The sequence below is a fragment of the Medicago sativa genome, chromosome 2 (assembly GCF_051527215.1).
Source record: "Medicago sativa cultivar Bolivia chromosome 2, Bolivia_mono, whole genome shotgun sequence".
NCBI lineage: Eukaryota > Viridiplantae > Streptophyta > Magnoliopsida > Fabales > Fabaceae > Medicago > Medicago sativa.
In genome coordinates this window covers 73680916-73694515 of record NC_140750.1, presented here as the reverse complement: position 1 = coordinate 73694515, position 13600 = coordinate 73680916, and the positions used below count along the sequence as shown (strand labels likewise).

Here is a 13600-nt window from a genome sequence, read left to right as displayed (position 1 = left end):
CAATTTTTAATTTGTCGCGTTTCGAAATCACTACCGCGATTTAACTCACAACGTTTTCCCAATCCTCAACTGCGACGATGGCGGAGAAAAGAGAAACTCTAATGCTGTGAAGATTTTGATTTCATTGAAAAATTTGTTTACGGTATAAGCAAGCGTTAATTGGGTTTAGTGTTACCCTAACATTGGAAGAGGTTTTCCTCTTCATATTTGATTAAATGATCTTCAAATTTTAATCAATACTTTTTGGTGTTAAGTAAAAAAAAATAGTTTTTGGTGTTTATCGTCTGATTCTTAGAGAAATAGGGTTATGATGGTTTGGAGTTCGGTCGAAAAGTAAGTAAAATCAAAAAAAAATTGGTCTACCCAAAAATGAGTATGACTATAGGATAATTTTGAGATATTAATTTCTTAAAGAATTCAATTTTGGAGTAGGGCAAAGTTAAAGAGTTTTTCTAGTCACATCCCATATGTTTTTGGTTACACCTAAATTTATTTAAAATTTTACAATAATATCAAAATTGCCATTTTCATATAAATTTTCTTAAAACGTTGATTTCATTGTCACTTTAAACTTTCACCTTATTTCTTTCACGTACAAACAATCATGAATGTTTAATCATTCTCAATGAAAGATTAAATACGGAAAAGAGAAAAAGGATATTACTTGTTTGAAGTTTTACATTAAATTAAGTAATATTTGATACAATTTTGCCCTCTAAAGAATCTAAGGATGAATCTCTCACATTTGATATTGATATAACAAAGATTAAGTATTCATCACTTCAAAGAAATAAACAAAGATTAGTATGATTAAGACACATATATGTAGTTCTGTCTCAAAGTCATGCATTTAAATTCTTAAAATTATAAAAATTGTTCTTTCCAATGTAAAAATAAACAAATATTGCTAATCTTGTATACCCTTTTTGAAGAATGAGTTTCATTTGAGTGTCATTCATATTTGATGTCTTTGTTCACATTTCTCTCTTAACCAATCATTCCTTCTTATCTAAATAATTTATTTTGAACAATGATAATTCTATATCTATTTTGTGACAATTATTGGGACAATCTTCTTTTTTCTTTCTTCTTATCAAAGAAAAGGGTAAAAACACAGTAAAAGTATTATAAAGTTGTTCAATTTTTTAAAATGTTTATACACGTATCATTTCTCTTAAATTTAATCATTATCTCTCATTAAAAATATACGAAAGACGTCAATGACCAATCACGTAAAATTCTCATACAATCGTAATGACAATCTCCATTTACTCTTACTTTTATAAATGGAGAGAAACATCACCCAAAGGATCTTTTAAGAAAAATAATACTATAACTTAGACATAAACATGTAGATACACGTGTTAAGTAACGCACGTTTTTTTGTCTATCATTTCCCGCGATGACCGTTACACTCACAAGACCACTTCTCATTCTTCTCTTTCTAACTAACTAACTAACAACAGAATCATAACAAAACTCCACACACAGTCACACTCTCTCTTCCCAACTCCAATGACATGCCACCCACTCGCACCACCTCCGTCGCGGCCGAGCCCTACAACATCCTCCCACTCCACAACTCCCTCACCACTGACCACCCCTCCCTTCGTTTCCCCGAAATCCGTGCTGCCTTCTCCGCCCTCAATACCGTCGGTGACCTCCACCTTCCTCCCCAATGGCAACCTCACTACGACCTCCTAGATTGGCTAGCCCTCTTTTTTGGCTTCCAGACAAACAATGTCCGCAACCAACGAGAACATGTTCTTCTCCATCTTGCCAATGCTCAGATGCGTCTCAATCCTCCACCAGACAACATTGATTCCCTCGATGCCTCTGTAATCCGCTCGTTCCGGAAGAATCTGCTGCGTAATTACACCTCCTGGTGTAGTTACTTGCATGTCAAGTCAAGTGTCTGGCTTCCTGATCTCAAAAATAATAACTCTGATCATCGTTGTGAGATTCTGTATGTTTCTCTTTATCTTCTCATTTGGGGAGAATCTGCGAATTTACGTTTTATTCCTGAATGTATTTGCTATATTTTTCATCATATGGCAAATGATTTAAACAAAATCTTGCGGAGTAAGAAAAACAACGACCATTATGATTATGAACCGTTCTTTCATTCGCAATATGGTTTTTTAAACGATGTTGTGAAGCCGATTTATAAAATGGTGAAGTTTGAGGCTGAGATTAGGAGTGGTAATGGAACGGAACCACATACGAGATGGAGAAATTATGATGATATAAATGAGTATTTTTGGAGAAAGAGGTGTTTTGAGAAATTGAAATGGCCTATTGATATTGGGAGTAGTTTTTTCGATGGAAATCGTGTTGGGAAGACGGGTTTTGTTGAACGGAGGTCGTTTTGGAACTTGTTTAGGAGTTTTGATAGGCTTTGGGTGATGTTGATTTTGTTTCTGCAAGTGGCGATTATTGTTGGTTGGAATGATAGAGCTTATCCTTGGCGTGCGGTGATGGAGGAACGCGATTTGCAGGTTCTGCTTTTAACGGTTGTTTTTACGTGGAGTGGTTTGAGGTTTTTTCAATCTTTGCTTGATATAGTTATGCAATGGAGGTTGGTTTCGAGGGAGACGAAGTTGCTTGGAGTTAGGATGGTTTTGAAAAGTATCGTTGCTGCAGGGTGGGTCGTTGTTTTTTCTTACTTTTATTCGAAGACATGGTCGCAGAGGAAACATGATAAAGAATGGTCTGTGGAAGCTAATAAGAGGTTGATAATTTTTCTTAAAGTTTGTTTTCTTTTTGTTGTTCCGGAGCTTCTTGCTTTGGCACTTTTTATACTACCTTGGATTAGAAATTTTATGGAGAAAAGAAATTGGAGGATTATTTATATGTTCACATGGTGGTTTCAGAGGAGAATTTATGTTGGTCGTGGATTGAGACAAGGTCTTGTTGATAGTGTTAAGTATACTTTGTTTTGGGTTGTGGTGTTGGTTTCAAAATTTAGTTTCAGTTACTTTTTACAGATTAAACCTATGATTGCTCCATCAAGAGCAGTATTGGATCTTAAGAATATTGATTATCATTGGCATGAGTTTTTTCAAAAAGGTCATAGCATTTTTGCTATTGGGCTACTGTGGGTTCCGGTTGTTTTGATTTACCTGATGGATATTCAGATATGGTATTCGATATATTCGTCTTTGGTTGGAGCAACAGTGGGTTTGTTTGCACATTTGGGCGAGATTCGAGGTATGCAACAGCTGAAGTTGAGGTTTCAGTTTTTCGCCACTGCTGCTCTTTTTAATTTAATGCCAGAAGAGCAGTTGTTGAATGCAAGGGGGACATTAAGGAGCAAGCTTAGGGATGTAATTCATAGGATGAAGCTCAGGTATGGACTTGGTCATCCTTTTAAGAAGCTCGAGTCTAATCAGGCTGATGCCAAGAAATTTGCTTTGTTATGGAACGAGATAATTATGTCCTTTAGAGAGGAGGATATCATTTCTGATAAAGAGGTTGAGCTGCTGGAGCTGCCAAACAACGCTTGGAATGTTAGGGTTATTCGTTGGCCGTGTTTTCTTCTCTGCAATGAGTTGCTACTGGCATTAAGCGAGGCCAAAGAACTAGTTGATTCTCACGATAGGAGGCTTTGGAGAAAGATATGTAAGTACGAGTTCAGGAGATGCGCTGTGGTTGAAGCATATGACTGTATCAAACACCTGTTTCGACAGATTATCAGACCTGATAGTGAAGAACATTCTATTGTGACTGCTATGTTTCAAGAAATTGATCATTCAATTGAGATTGGGAAATTCACCAAAGTATTCAAAACTACTGCACTTCCCCAGCTCCACAGCAAGTTGATAAAACTTCTTGAATTGTTAAATAATGGAAAGAAAGATTCTAACCGATTGGTGGACACCCTTCAGGCTCTTTATGAGATTTCTATCCGAGATTTTTTCAAGGAGAAAAGGAATAACGAACGGCTAAAGGAGGATGGTTTGGCTCCACAAGATCCAGCTTCTTCTCAGGTTTTACTTTTTCAGAATGCCATTCAGTTCCCTGAGACCATGAACGAGAACTTCTATCGGCAGATTCGACGCTTGCATACTATTCTTACCTCCAGGGATTCAATGCAAAACATTCCAATTAATCTAGAAGCTAGACGGCGAATTGCTTTCTTCAGTAACTCACTTTTTATGAAGATGCCCCATGCTCCTCAAGTTGAGAAAATGATGGCTTTCAGTGTTCTAACCCCTTATTATAGTGAAGAAGTGGTTTACAGTAAAGAGAAGCTCAGAACTGGGAACGAAGATGGGATATCAACTCTATACTATCTGCAGACTATATATGAAGATGAATGGAAGAATTTTATGGAGAGAATGCGGCGAGAGGGGATGATGAAAGACCGTGAGATATGGACAGATAAACTAAGAGAATTGAGGTCGTGGGCATCCTATAGAGGCCAGACACTATCGCGGACTGTTAGAGGAATGATGTACTACTATAAGGCCCTCAAGCTTTTGGCTTTTCTAGATTCTGCATCAGAAGTAGAGATCACAGAAGGCTCACGTGAACTTGTTCCATCGAATCAAGATATTCCAGACGGTATCAACTCGCAAAAGTCATCATCTTCTGAAGCAAGCAGTACAGTAAGTTTGTTCAAAGGCCATGACTATGGAACTGCATTAATGAAATTCACATATGTGATTGCTTGTCAGATATATGGAGCTCAGAAGGCAAGAAAGGATCCTCATGCTGATGAAATTTTGAATTTAATGAAAAACAATGAAGCCCTAAGAGTTGCCTATGTTGATGAGGTTCGCACAGGGAGGGATGAGAATGAGAAGGACTATTATTCTGTTCTTGTTAAGTATGACCAACAGCTGGAGAGGGAGGTGGAAATATACCGTGTAAAATTGCCAGGTCCCTTGAAACTTGGAGAAGGAAAGCCAGAAAATCAAAACCACGCCATCATATTCACTCGCGGGGATGCAATTCAAACTATTGATATGAACCAGGATAACTATTTCGAGGAGGCACTTAAAATACGAAATCTCTTGGAAGAATTCAAGCATTACTATGGTATTCGAAAACCAACTATTTTGGGAGTGAGGGAACATATATTTACAGGTTTCGTTTCCTCTCTTGCTTGGTTCATGTCATCTCAGGAATCAAGTTTTGTAACCTTAGGGCAGAGGGTTTTGGCAAACCCTTTGAAAATTCGAATGCATTATGGCCATCCTGATGTGTTTGACAGGTTTTGGTTTATAACTAGAGGTGGTATCAGTAAAGCTTCTAGAGTGATCAACATAAGCGAGGACATTTTTGCCGGTTTTAACTGTACTATTCGAGGAGGTAATATCACACATCATGAATACATTCAAGTTGGAAAAGGAAGGGATGTTGGGTTGAATCAAATATCAATGTTTGAAGCCAAGGTTGCCAGTGGAAATGGGGAGCAAGTATTGAGCCGAGATGTATATAGATTGGGTCATAGACTGGATTTCTTCAGGATGCTGTCATTCTACTACACCACAGTGGGATTCTTTTTCAACACAATGATGGTGGTTCTTACCGTTTATGCATTTCTGTGGGGTCGATTATTGCTTGCGCTTAGTGGTATTGAAGCTGCTATGGAAAATAACAGCAATAAAAATAAAGCACTTGGTATAATAATGAATCAGCAGTTCCTAGTCCAAATTGGACTTTTCACTGCCCTTCCAATGATTGTGGAGAATTCCCTCGAACACGGATTCCTTCAAGCTGTCTGGGATTTTTTGACAATGCAGCTCCAACTTTCATCAGTTTTCTACACATTCTCCATGGGTACACGTAGCCATTTCTTTGGCCGGACTATCCTGCACGGAGGTGCAAAATATCGAGCCACAGGTCGTGGTTTTGTTGTAGAGCACAAGAGTTTTGCAGAAAACTATAGACTCTATGCTCGTAGCCATTTTGTGAAAGCAATTGAATTGGGGTTAATATTAGTAATTTATTCATCACACAGTGCTGTATCAACTAAAACATATGTTTATCTAGCCATGACCATCTCTAGTTGGTTTTTGGTTGCATCATGGTTTATGGCACCCTTTGTATTCAATCCTTCTGGTTTTGACTGGTTAAAAACTGTGTACGATTTTGAAGACTTTATGAACTGGATTTGGTTCCGTGGAAGTGTGTTTGCTAAAGCTGAAGAGAGCTGGGAAAAGTGGTGGTACGAAGAGCAAGATCATCTAAAGGGAACAGGATTTTGGGGAAAGCTTATGGAGATAATTTTAGACCTCCGTTTCTTCATCTTCCAGTATGGTATTGTCTACCAGCTCGGCATAGCTGCAGGAAGTACCAGCATAGTTGTTTACTTGCTATCATGGATTTATGTCGTTGTCGTGTTTGGTATTTATGTGGTGGTAGCATATGCAAGGAATGAATATGATGCAAAAAATCACATCTATTACAGATTGATTCAGTCACTTGTCATAGTTTTTGCCATATTTGTGATACTTGCTTTGTTGGAATTCACTCAATTCAAATTCATGGACCTTTTCACTAGTTTGTTAGCATTCATTCCCACAGGCTGGGGTATGTTATTGATTGCTCAAGTATTTAGGCCAGTTTTGCAGCGCAGCATAATTTGGCATGGTGTTGTTTCGATGGCTCGTCTATACGATATATTATTCGGAATCATTGTTATGTCTCCTGTTGCAGTACTGTCATGGTTGCCTGGGTTTCAAGCAATGCAAACCAGAATTCTCTTCAATGAAGCATTCAGTAGGGGCCTTCAGATAACCAAGATAGTTACAGCAGGAAAAAAATCTATATAAGTTGAATTTGATTCGATGTAATTTTTCTTCACAGCGATTTTAATCTTTGAGATATATAATGCTGCTGTCATGGTTGCCTGGGTTTCAAGCAATGTGATTCAATTCAGGTACCCTTTTCTTTTATATCACAAGCTAAGAAAATTTGCTTAATTATGCGTGCATTTGTGTATTTAATTTTTGAGATATATAATGCTGCTGCTTTCTGTCAATATGTTCAATTGGTATTTGTTTTGCATTTTTGGTTTAGAAGCTGTGGCATTGGATCAATTCGTTTACGATAATAGTTTTATCCTCAGTATGGTTTAGCAATTAGTATAGTTTTATCTCCATTAGTTGATCTTTTATCATAATTCTGCAGCTCAAAAGTTAGCCCAAAGCCTCAAACTGTAAAAGTTTTGGGAGAATTCCTCCATGCGTCATGTGGAGTAGCCGATCAGAAAACAACGATTGGGTCGTAACTCCAAATAGATTTTGTGTGATCGGAAGTTACAATCCGATAAATCTAAAGGGCTTTGAACGGACTGAGGGGCCCAGGAGTGCAATTCTCAAACTTTGGTTCAAAATCAGAAGAATGAAAAGATTACTCCATCAATGCATATCCCATGTGACTACTAGTTGAAGCTGCATACAATTAAATCATGTCGTGGCTTGCATTTTGTCATGTTTTGTTTCAATATCAGACAAAAGTTGTGGATTTCAATGTAACCATACATCAGTGTCAATGTTCAATATTACCAATCAGTATATGTATATCAATCAATTTATAGTATAAAACAGAATAATCATAAAAAAACTTGACCAAAAAATATATATTATGTGTATGTCGTGTCCCTCGTGGGGCGTGGCAAAAGCATATGCCATTTGTACTACGCTTTAAAATTGTTTATATTTTTTTTCAGAGGACAAAATTGTTTATATTTTTTTGACAAAAAATTGTTTATATTGTATGGCAATAGCACCAAAACATTATGTTTGATTGTAATTTTGTAAAAAAAGAAAATGAAAAAGTGAAAGTTTTTTTATTTTATTTTGAGCGAAAGAGTTTAATTTGAGGACAAAAATATAAGAGTTGATAATATTTTGAACGAAAGAGTTTTATTTTGAGCGAAAGATGAAATATATAATAGTTTTTTTTTAAGGATATGATGAAAGTTTTAGGGTTTAGCCAGATCACTAGATACAAATTATAGCATATCATCAATGACAAAAGAAGGAACAAGAAATTGTGTACCTTTGAATTAGGTTGATGAAGGATAAACGTAGACAACGCCGACAACTATGAGAGGGATAACTACCCTCATTCCGTCTAGCTCTAGGTTTTCACCATGACATTCAGAATAATTAACCGTCTAATGGGATGACGTTTAAATAGCTAAACGGCTGAGGGCAGGGACCTCTCATTGGGCTTATCTAAATGGTCCAACCCATCACGGTCCATTTAGTAACAAAAGCCCAATCACTCAAATTCATCAAATAATTAGTGCTTAACACAATAGACCATAATTTATATTATGACATCAACTTATAATAATTGATTATTGTCAATCCATAATTGATTAATTAAATAATTAATCCAACAATCTCCCACTTGGATGACAATACTCAATTACTGAAAAAATAAAAAAATTCACTTGTCATAAAGAATTTAAAAAATTTAAAATTACATGTATGGTCAAAGCACTAATCATTCAAAAGAGAAGTAAGCTTTAATGCTGCAGAAATTGAATCCGATAGGGAAAACAAATCATACAGATCAAAGACTCACTTTTCTAACAAATGATGAATCTATAGTGACACGTTTGAATTAAAAGGAATATGTCACTAAAGAATAGCCCAAGCATTTTAAAAAATGCTATAACAAACTCCCACTAACCCAAAATAACATAGACTTGATCAAATCATTATGAGTTACAATACTCATATATATAAGTCTGTGGTTAGTGGTTCTGCCAATGAGTTTTCAATATTACAGAAGTCATATATCCACATAGGTACACGAATAGTAATTACTTATAGGGATAGCCTATTAAGAGTGTAATTACATATAGTCAAAATCAATAAATGTTCTACGACATTCAATTAATCCAAGTTTTACAAAAATGTGACTATGAAAATCCATAAAAGCAAAATAGGAAATTCAATAATCCCCAAATTGGATTAACATAGACACGTAGTTTAAAGAAAAATATGTGGATTAATGTGGCCACTAGAATGTCAATAACAAAAGAACATTTATGATTATCTCAAATTATAAGTACCACAAAAAACACAATATCATACTCGATAGGAGTATTGATATTATACATTGTACTTACTATTTATGACCTCAAAAATGTGGAATGTTGGTAAAACAGAAACACAATGTATATTTGCATGCCAAGAAGTTATTGTGCATATTCCAACAAAATTGACTTAAGCATCCAATTATGATGCTCATTGAGATCGATAGAATTTTAACATATATCTCAATATAATAGAATGAGACTAAAGTTTAAAGTCTCTTAAGCTATGCCATATTTTATAGTGTGCACAAGAGTATATGGCGATAACAACAATAATATTGTGTACACATTTCTCTTGATCTCACATATATATATATAAACAAGAGTGAGATTTCTCATTTGAGCTCATAATATATAATATTGTGTACACACTCCCACTGATCCCACATATATATAAACAAGAGTTAGTGGAATTCTCATTAGTGATCACTGATACAAAATATTATAATAATGTAATATTCAACAGTGGGATACTCAATTACTAGTGCAAGATCATCAACATAAGTGGTTATATAATTTTAGTCAATAGAGTTTCATGAACTCAACCACATATTTTGCACATGAGCATAGCAGAATTATTAACACAAGTGGTAACTCAAAGATAATATGAAACCCCATAAATACATATTTTATCAATGGCAGATATTATCAAGAATTGGGTTTCGTAGTTAACCACATATTCTGCATTTACAATTAAGGAGAACGTAAATTTTCATTTAAGAATTTTATAACACAAGATCTCCTTTTCACAATTAAAATTCCACAGAATTTTATAAACATAGTAACCGTTATATGACAGAGTATGATGATTATATAAAAAATTTATCATCATATGAGTGAGATGAGTCTCTAAAAATAGGATATAAGACTCTGTTCACAATTTTAATAACTCACTCAAAACTCAAACGTACAATTATACTTACACAAATTTGAGAAACAATTAGGTTACAAGCAGCGGAAATACACAAGACTTATATTTTATTATTATTGAGGATATAAGAGAAAATAGTCATAAGATTCCATAAGTATTAAAGAATAGCAATAACATAATTAATATCCTCAATATAAGTCTCTATTTCATATCTAAAATATGAAAACAAATAAATATATTTGTTTATGAGATATAGTTAGTTGACATGTAGAATTTTTCTCACTTGTTGAAGAATGATAGTTAAACTATCTTACCCACAAAAGGATGATTATGTTAAGTAATGTCATACCGATAGGGTATGTCCATCACGTTACACAATACATAGCAATGATTCTCCCACTTGATAGAGAATAGACAATGATAGTTGAATTAAAAAGGTTTGAAAGATATTTTATTTAAAATATTCAACTATTTCTCTATCACAAAATGATATGTTAAGTAACGTCACACCGATAGGGTATGTCCGTCACTCACATAACAAAGGGATAGTAGCAATCCGATATATTTATATATATATAAAAATCACATTTAGGTAGAAATTTAATTCAAAATGTAATAATATTGGATTGCAAAATTTATACAATTTTCTACATGTCTTTTAACAAAGTAACTTACTTATATTAATCTCATTCAAGGATCTTAACGATAATAAGTAAGAACTATATCATCACAATGTACCATTCTTATGTCTTACAAAATTTAAACATTGATAGAGTATTCTAATTATAATTGACATAAGTATAAACATTTTAGGTACATTGAATAATAACAATTATATTAATAACAACACACCGATAGGGTATGACTGTTACCAATATAATGCTAATCTATTTAACAAAATTTGCATAATTGTACCCACGATAGGTGAGATTACAATTATACAAATAAATAATGTTTATGCTTAAGAGAATATGATACAATAATATCATGCATAAACAATTATACTTAAATTTACTCAACTTCGGTCATATTCAAATGATAAAAAAATGTGCTTAACAATATTTTAAATTAGCACATCATAAACATGACTTTAGAATTTCTTTTATATGAAGTAGTATAATAACAAAAGTTGTTATTTGGAATAGAAGTGTGTCAAATAGTTTTCTAATTTATCCATAAAAGAACTCTTAGAATAAAATTTTTCAATACTCCCACTATAAATTAAAAAAAAACACAAATACAAAATGGAGCATTATAGTAAGAAAATAGTATATAACAACAGAGTTCTGTTTAGAATATTTTGAAAAAGGATTTCACTTCTATATAGGATATCATAATTGCACAACAAAAGAGAAGAAGAACTAAATTTCTTCATATGTGCAATAATAAGCAATAAGTCACAAGAGGATAAAATAATTAAATAACAACTTACCTCGCAGAGTGTGACATTCATCCTTATACTTAGAGCCACTGAATTTTGATGACTTAACGAGAATATCTTATAATATAGTCATCTCAAAAATATTCATCAATAGAGAATAAGCAATTATAAATAAGCATATGTGAGACTCTAATTATAAATCAATATGATTTATATAAGAATTCAGATGTAAGGATGATACATATTTCAAAAATTGCCTCCATTCTTAATAAGTTGTTTTAATAATAGTTAACGGATAAACAAAAAAGAGGCGTACAAATTTTAATTCATCATTATAATTTTAGCATAAAAAAAAATGCAATAATGCATTATTTACTATATACAAAAATACATAGTTTAACATAATTGTGATCCAAATACTTAATTGCGACAAGACACACTAATAGTATTTATCACAAAATTTAGAGTAATAAATTACGGGTCTAGATTAGAGAGTATAGCAGAAAGCATAATGTATATTAAAGAGAAATATGTCAATTTTAGATTCAATTAATATAAATGACATATATATACAACTCACTATACTCATTTTGAAAATAAAATATTACGAGGACCCTTCAAAACAATTTTTTTTTTTTTTTTTGACAAGAATCAAAGACAAGTGTCTTAGTTTAAATATGTCACCAAAAGAATGATCAAATAGTAAACTTTGGATCTTTATGCTTAGACAATATGAATTCAAGAATGTATATGCTATAATAGTCAAATTACTCTTGACTTAATAAATAATTGAGGGTATCGACAAATCCCAAAATATAGTAATTTATATATAGAATATTTGATGCAAGAATATACAAAATTGAGTCTAAGAATTTTCACAATCGTAACGCTTTAAAAGAATATTTTTCACAAGTGTTATTTCTATAAAAAAATATTTTAGACTCAATTGCGGAGAATATATAAATAAGAAATCATTACACAAAATTTAGAATATATGATATCTTAGAAATACAATTTATCCCCAAATAATAGTGTATAAAATATCAACATGCATCAAACTATTCCAAATTTATACCAAAATAATCAGAAAATATAATAATTATTATTATTTGGCATAAAATAAAATAATTTTTTTTTTTTATTTTTTAAACGGTTCTTCTTTGCCCGGATTAAAGAGAAACGGGTATCTACGACCCGAAATAAACCCGATTGGTTGTTGTTTGATACAGAACAAAACACAACAAAATTAAAGGGCTTTGAATCGAGATTCATTGATTAAGAGAAGCCCTGAATCTATTTCAATGATCATTGAATAAAATTCCAAAGAAAATTAGGGCTCTTGCAAAATCCGAAAATTGAAATATAGACTTTCACGATTCAGGTTTATTCATTCAATTAAATAAAGTTGCTTACGATAACATGTTATTCACAAAACCCTTGAGACAATTCTGGCAATCAGATTAAGAATTAATGCCATAACAAAACACGACAAACATAAACCCCTAATTTTATATAAGAATAATTGGATCCATTTATCCAAATTCTGATCCAACCAAATAGGGTTCACTGTGGATCCGAAAAATTGATGAGAATTTATCATGAATCACTCAACTGGTAATGTTGTACTTTTGGCATCAAGGATATAATAAAGCCTTATAGACGTGGCTTATATTTGATTTTGAATAACATCACAACAGATTAAGAATTAATGCCATAACAAAACACGACAAACATAAACCCCTAATTTTATATAAGAATAATTGGATCCATTTATCCAAATTCTGATCCAACCAAATAGGGTTCACTGTGGATCCGAAAAATTGATGAGAATTTATCATGAATCACTCAACTGGTAATGTTGTACTTTTGGCATCAAGGATATAATAAAGCCTTATAGACGTGGCTTATATTTGATTTTGAATAACATCACAACAGTAGGAAATAAAAACCATTGGTACATGAATTTGCGATTGACAACGAGAATTTGAGATTCAATCAAATAACGCAATTCACAATCACAATTAAGGCATATATGTGACCATACCATATGAATAGAATCATGTATTAGATTTAACTAACACGATATCAACATGATGCACAATTAAATTGAACATAGCTATAATATGTATCTATTTGGCTCTGATACCAATTGATGAAAGTTTTAGGGTTTAGCCAGATCACTAGATACAAATTATAGCATATCATCAATGACAAAAGAAGGAACAAGAAATTGTGTACCTTTGAATTAGGTTGATGAAGGATAAACGTAGACAACGCCGACAAC

At 33.1% G+C, this 13600-nt stretch overlaps 1 non-coding gene and 1 pseudogene across 2 annotated transcripts; both read left to right on the top strand.

The window, feature by feature from the left end:
• Positions 1–1482: 1482 nt before the first annotated feature.
• Positions 1483–7651, top strand: LOC146950581 (callose synthase 12 pseudogene; annotated as a pseudogene). Its single transcript, XR_015027600.1, has 2 exons — positions 1483–6889; positions 7141–7651. The product of XR_015027600.1 is annotated as a callose synthase 12 pseudogene (transcript).
• LOC146950582 (small nucleolar RNA J33) lies at positions 4441–4521 on the top strand. The gene has a single exon (XR_015029560.1). It is a non-coding gene; the product is annotated as a small nucleolar RNA J33 (small nucleolar RNA).
• Positions 7652–13600: the final 5949 nt, after the last annotated feature.